At 32.2% G+C, this 6,649-nt stretch overlaps 1 long non-coding RNA gene across 1 annotated transcript; it reads right to left on the bottom strand.

The window, feature by feature from the left end:
- Positions 1-4,007: 4,007 nt before the first annotated feature.
- On the bottom strand, positions 4,008-5,401 carry LOC144840919 (uncharacterized). Its single transcript, XR_013611975.1, has 3 exons — positions 5,174-5,401; positions 4,781-4,832; positions 4,008-4,390 (listed from the first exon to the last, which is right to left on the bottom strand). It is a non-coding gene; the product is annotated as an uncharacterized LOC144840919 (long non-coding RNA).
- Between the last annotated feature and the right edge of the window lie 1,248 nt (positions 5,402-6,649).

The following is a 6,649-nucleotide window of genomic DNA, read 5'->3' as shown; positions in this document are numbered from 1 at the left end:
ATCTTATAATAATAAATGATTAAATGCAGTAAGCAAGAATGCATGTAACAGTAACATTTTTGTAAGGATTACGTCATATTTAATTATTTGTTTTTTGCATCGTTTTAATAAACTGCTAATACCAAATTGAGTTAAATGATGTATTAATTGCAATGAATGACACATTTTATTAATAGCTTTCAAAATTAAGATTTACTGGATTAAAAACAACTATGCCTACGGCAAATGTCTACTTTGAGTTTGCGAGGGCCTATGTTTACAACAAGTATGAAATATTTGTGATACTGGGGCCCATTAGAAAAAGGGGAAAAACTACAAAACACGTGACATACACACGGTGTGCAAACAACAAACTAATTAAAATAAACTTAATTGCAACTCACATATTTTAACAATTGCTCTTCGTTGCGTTTTCTTGTTCCAAATTGTCTTGCCACCATTTCACTTATCACTATAAAATAATCATGTTTTTCTTTCGCAACTTCGTGACCCCACTTATTTACATCCGTAAATTCATAATATTCTCTCTTGACCTTCTTCTACCATCATTCATAATTAGACTTGCATCCTCTTACTACAGATCAGTTATTTTCTACGAGGGCGCTATGCGAGATATGATGTTCATCAGAATTGTTTTTAAGTATTAATAAAAAAGAAGTATGCCTAGATATATATCATTATTATTTTATGTGGAATATTGTTGTCTTCATACGTATACAATACTATTACTGTGTCATTTTACCATGATTTACCTTGACCTTTAAACTATAAACCTGTTAAGGTTTGTGAGTCCCTCTTTGAAAATCTGGGTTATATGGCTCAAACTTGGCGCTAGTTCCGTTTCGCACCTGTCATTTATTTCGACTCAAAATTTGTTCAGTAACTTTATCGTGAGTACCACACCTTAGAATTAGGCCTCAAAAATACTTTTTCGAAGGAGATCACACAAAAAGTAAAAAATAAATCCTTTAAATTGATGAATTTACAGACGTGTTTCTCGCACATCGGTTCGTGAATTTCGCATACTCCATGTTCAATGTTGTTGTTTCTATGGAGCGCCAAAAGAGCAATCATAATAGAGGGCTAAAAACTCAGTATAATGCGTATATTTAATGCATTTATTGGTGAAAATTACGTTCAATTTTAACATATTTTGTCAATGCAATGTTACTGTTGATACTGTACATGGTTTTCGTTAACTTTTAAGAATAAAAATCTACAAATTCATCATCATAGTACATGTACTGTAGGTTTATACCTCAATGATCTAAATAATATTCCTCTTAGTCTTAGGCCAGGCTAGGTAGTGATGCCGATTTAGGGTCTGTTGATATTTGAAAACAGCACATTATTAGCAGTAACATGTTACAGCATTTTTATTGACAACATATATTGAAATTAAACGTGTATTTCAATAATAGATGCATTAAAAGAAGACGCATTCCACTGAGTTTTTAACCATCTATTATATTTGCTCTTTTGGCGCTCCATAGAAACGAAAATATTGAACTTCCAGTATGCTAAATTCGCGAACGGTATACGAGAAACATGTCTGTAAAATCATGAATTTAAAGGATTTATTTGCTACTTTTTATGTGATTCTTCTTCATAAAAGTACTTATGAGGCCAAATTCTAAGGTGTGGTATTCACAATAAGTTACTTAACAAGTTTGGAGTCAAAAGGAAGTCGAAATAAAAACAGGTGCGAAACGGAACTAGCGCCTCAAACTTTAGGTTGTGGGTTTTCCAGTTAAATTATTGATAGAGGATGCATTTACTATATGATATGGCAAACTTACTGCAGATATTGAAAAGAATTTCTGTCTGCGTTTCGATTTACTATGAACTTTTTAAATTTTAAAATTGTGGCCACTAGTTACAGTAGATGGTGCTAATTCAAAAAAGACACCCGGATTAACATTATCATACTTTTGTATCATTCTAAAAATCTGTAAGCAGCAAGACCTCTTTCTTCGAAATGCTAATGATGGCAGTTTCATAAATTTCATGCGGTCACTATATGGTTGAGTTTTAATTTCAACAGCAAGTTTTGTGGCTCTTTTTCTAAGAGAATTGAATCACCAACAAACTGAGGAAGACAAGCCGTACTAGAATAGACTAGAGTTAGCCATTTTAACAACAATTTACAATCTGTTGTACTTATTTGTTATATTATCTGTTTTATATTATTTATTTTACAAAGAGCAGCTAGCTTATCATATTTATGGAGCAATGAAAGATTCCAAATCAAACTATTAGAATATGTAATTGTTTTTTTTAGTGCCTGACAAATTCATTGTTTATTGGTTGGGGCGAAACGACTCACATTAAACTACCGACTCAGTTATTCATCCCCAGGTGCATCGTACCACAACAAAGTTTTTACAGTCGGGCCTAGTCCACCAAATCTAAATTCTTACTAAAGTTACTTACCCGTTACTTTACAATCTACGTTTAGATATACCGTTTAATGGCCTGGCGACCTGTTTTAGTCTCTATTGTTAGGACAGGAGAGCGTGATTTTCTACGGTATTTTTGTCTTTTGCGATCACAGCGCGATCGTTCATATCTCCCACTTTTTTTTTATTGTGATATACGCCCTCTCACGAACAAACAAAACATAGATGTTTTTCGTCTACTCTGGATTAGGCCATAAGCAGTAGCTCAAAAGATGCCTAGAACATGGATTTCGTTCCCATCTCTTAGATCTACATTTTGAAAGTTGATATTGTGAAATGAATATGTTACCCATACTATATCAAAAGTTCTCCATGAAATACCTGTACACTTTTGAGCAATGGCCTCTCAAAGGTACCCCACTACTGCAAAAAAGGCACTTTTTGAGGTCTGGAGGTACTTTTATGGGCCAATATCTTTAAAAGTATTTGTCCAAATACAATTGTCTTTTCTCTGTGAGTAGTCCAGTATATTGTGAACACTTATCCAAAATTTTAAATTTTAAAAATAAGTATTTTGTATGTGACGAAAACTGAACAATTACAATTATTTAGTTGTAAATGCACTTTTCAAGATTTTTAAGACACAATATCTTCGTAACTAATTGACATACCCTATTTATATTTTTTCCCCAACTATTTGAGATGGTTGTTAACCAATATTTAAAGTTTTAACTTGTCAGCTTTAGGAAGTTTTTATTTATGAAGATGCAAAAACTGAGATTTGGCCAATTTTATAGATAATTTTAATATTTTTTAGTTGTTTTTTGAGCAGTTATATCTTGATAATCAACTCTCACTATGTATTTATATTCATGCAATGGGTATCCTAGTGAGTTAGTGACACACAAGTGAAGTTTCAACGCAAAAGAAATTATTATGCAATAATATGATTGCAACTTACATTGCACTTTTTTTGTTTTTAGTGCCAATATTGTGTGAACTCGACTCAAACCGTAAAAGGCGCCTGCATAAATACTATCCCTTTTCTGTTCAACTACATGAGAGGGTTGATAAACAACCTTTTCAAACCAGCTTGATGATTTTTTTTATATAGGAAGATGCGCTGCACCAGCTGAGAATTTGCTAATTTTATAGATAATTTTGATGTTTTATTTGTTTTGAGGAGTACATAAGCCTACATGATTTCTTAGAAAGTGACTTGCCATAATAATATTTATATTCATGCAATGGGTATGCTAGTAGGTTAGTGACACCTGAGTAAATTTTCAACACAAAAAATAAATGATTATGCAATAACTTATTTATTGTAACTTAAATATTGCATTTTTTGGGAGTTTTTAGTGCCAATTTAGGCCAGGAGCTTCCATAAAAACAACCCCTTTTTTCTGTGAAACACCAGATAAGTAGGCCTGCCATCCCATTTCTACTGTTGTTATATTGATAACATGAATGTAACTCTTGTGGAGAGAATTATTGTTGATAATGATATGAACTGGACATAACACACAATATAAAAACAAATACCTTGTGTACACATGTACCTCATGGTACATGTATTTTCATTTATTTTTTTTTTGTTTCTTTTGGATTTGTGTTTTTTCACAACCCTACATGTTGCCCAATATACAATGTATATAATCCTACTCTTCTCTAGATACGTTGTACCAGCATAACTAGTAGTCAATTAGAAAAGTTGTCAATTTCAGGTGCGGCATGGCCAGTATACAATGGAAATAGCAAATATACTTTAACTATGTAGTAATAATTACTATGTGGAATATCCTTCATATACAGTATGTACATACTACATGGTAGGTAGGTACAATTAAATATTGTGCTGTTGAAATAAAATGTGATCAACAGAGATTCAGCAACATTTGCAGTAAGTATTTTACATTCAGCCAGTTGATGGTTGTGAAGTTTATGAAAAATTCAAGATGATGACAATTGTTTTGAAGCTGGTATCATTTCTGTAACAAATAATCAAGAATAGATTATCTAATTTATATCGATTACTTAATATTTTAGTTAAACTGAATATTATTAAATTACAATGAATCTTTTTGGTTTTATATTTAAAAATTAGTTCAGATTTGTGGTAAACCATACACAGAAATGTTGAAACATTCTCAACTTTACTTACTCTACCACACACTTTACATTACTATATAGTGTTTATTGACAATGCAACCTGGTATATAAAACATTTTTAAAGTAATGGATGTTTTTCAGCTATTTATTGCATTCATTACTATTTTTAACTTTCATTACTAATTTTACTACTATTGTACATAATTACAACAAAACATAAATCTTTTGGTATTTCTCATCTCTACATTAAAAATGGATCCAAAACTTACCAGAATCAGTGAACATGTTAAGCATTTTTGTGCCTCCGTTCCACTAGACAACCTAGACATAAATTGAAGATAAATTGAATTGAAAAGATACAGTTGAAATGAAATATATTATTTTTAATTAAAATGAAGCATTTATAAATAAAAATAATACCGGGCTGATGTATGAATACTCTAGGCCTGGTCCGAGGATGAATGAATGCATAATACTAAATAGGATAGCCTAGGTACAGTATATAGGGAAAGCCTGCTTACTAGGCCAGACCAAATTAATTATTTCAAACAATAACAGAATTAAACAACAGTAATTAATAATAATAATAAATAACAATATATTAATTTTAATGTGTATTTATTGTGTTTGCTCAAAATGTACTAAAATTATGCTATCCTCACCTGTGTCTTTGTATTCCGTTTGTCGCCGTTTTAACTTAATAATAGCCCATTTAGTTATAGTTTAGTAGCAGGCCTAACTGTACTGTGCTGTTGCTGGGCCTACCTAGCCTATACCATCTTGAGAGTAGCCTAGTATACACCTCCAGACCTAGGCTAGTGTGCTACCTTAAGCCTTTAGGCTAGAGCCTAAAGACGTAGCTAGCTAGGCTAGCCTTTCTGTACGAATATTAATATAGCACACTGGTTTAAGTGGTAACATTCTAAAATTCCCATTTCCTATATGAGCAGGAGACTATTTCAATACACATCATAAGATGCATCATTTCTTCGTTTACAGTAGCATTTGTTCGGTGGGGAAATCCTTTTCTTCCACGTCTAGTTACTCCATTCATGATTGAATATTTTTGTCCACGTGTGACGTTGCCGTGTGTGAGTTTTGGGGATTCCCTCATCTGTAACCAGAGCATGATTGGTGAAATACGATCACGTGGTACAGTTTTTAAGACGTTGCGGATAATTTGAACGTGTAACGTTCGACCCGACCAAATCACTCACGCGGTGTATATTAAAATAAAGTACCAAAATTAAACAGTAATTTCTCAAAATTGTCTAACACGATTATGGAGAACTTTTGATATGTTGTTATTTATAAAATTATTATTCTAAATATGTAAAGAAATTGTAGATCCATGACATCGGAACGAGATGAAACGTTAAAATTTACTGCTTATGGCCTAGATCGAAGGCGGCAATTTGTTGAATGCTACCCTCTATCATTTTAAACTTTCTCTTCACTCAGAGCCATATACACTTATATATTTATATATATGGCTCTGTCCTCACTTTCATACTCGCGCCCTCTTATCCTCCTCGGCTAGTAGTCAGTAAATGTCATATTCTGTTACTCAACAATTGAAATTGGAATATAGTTAATATAGATTATTATAACTAAGGCTTGTTGATCTTAACTCTGACTATGATCAGAATACGATGTTTCGCCAATCGACAAGGATTGTTCACCATGAAGGAATTCAATTTTTTCTGATAAAAGCCAGACAGGGTGGTGTCTGTATACTCAAATGTCTGCTAAGGTGTTTTTTCTAACGCAACATTGATGTTTCTCGATGATGTGTAATTAATCTAAGTTCAATTATTTACCGCTGAAAAACTATTATCGCCATCCAGTATCATACATTCAATTACATTTTTATGATGAAATAAACTTTGCGTAATGGGAATTTCAAAACGTGTATTGCGTGATCACGCCCTCTTTTAACAAACAAAAAAATATGCATTCTATGGAAAATTCGTTCGTCAACTTCTAATTATTTCTCCTTACTGTACTTACTTACAATACGGTATCATAACTTGTCAACTATTATGTTACTGTATGTTAATTATTATTATGTATGTTTTTAAACTATATGCACATTTATTTGTTTGCTGTAAAGAATTGTGCCTCTGTTCTAAAAAGAA

The sequence above is a fragment of the Antedon bifida genome, chromosome 4, assembly GCF_963402885.1.
Source record: "Antedon bifida chromosome 4, ecAntBifi1.1, whole genome shotgun sequence".
NCBI classification, from domain to species: Eukaryota; Metazoa; Echinodermata; class Crinoidea; order Comatulida; family Antedonidae; genus Antedon; species Antedon bifida.
This window is presented reverse-complemented; position numbering and strand designations above follow the sequence as displayed.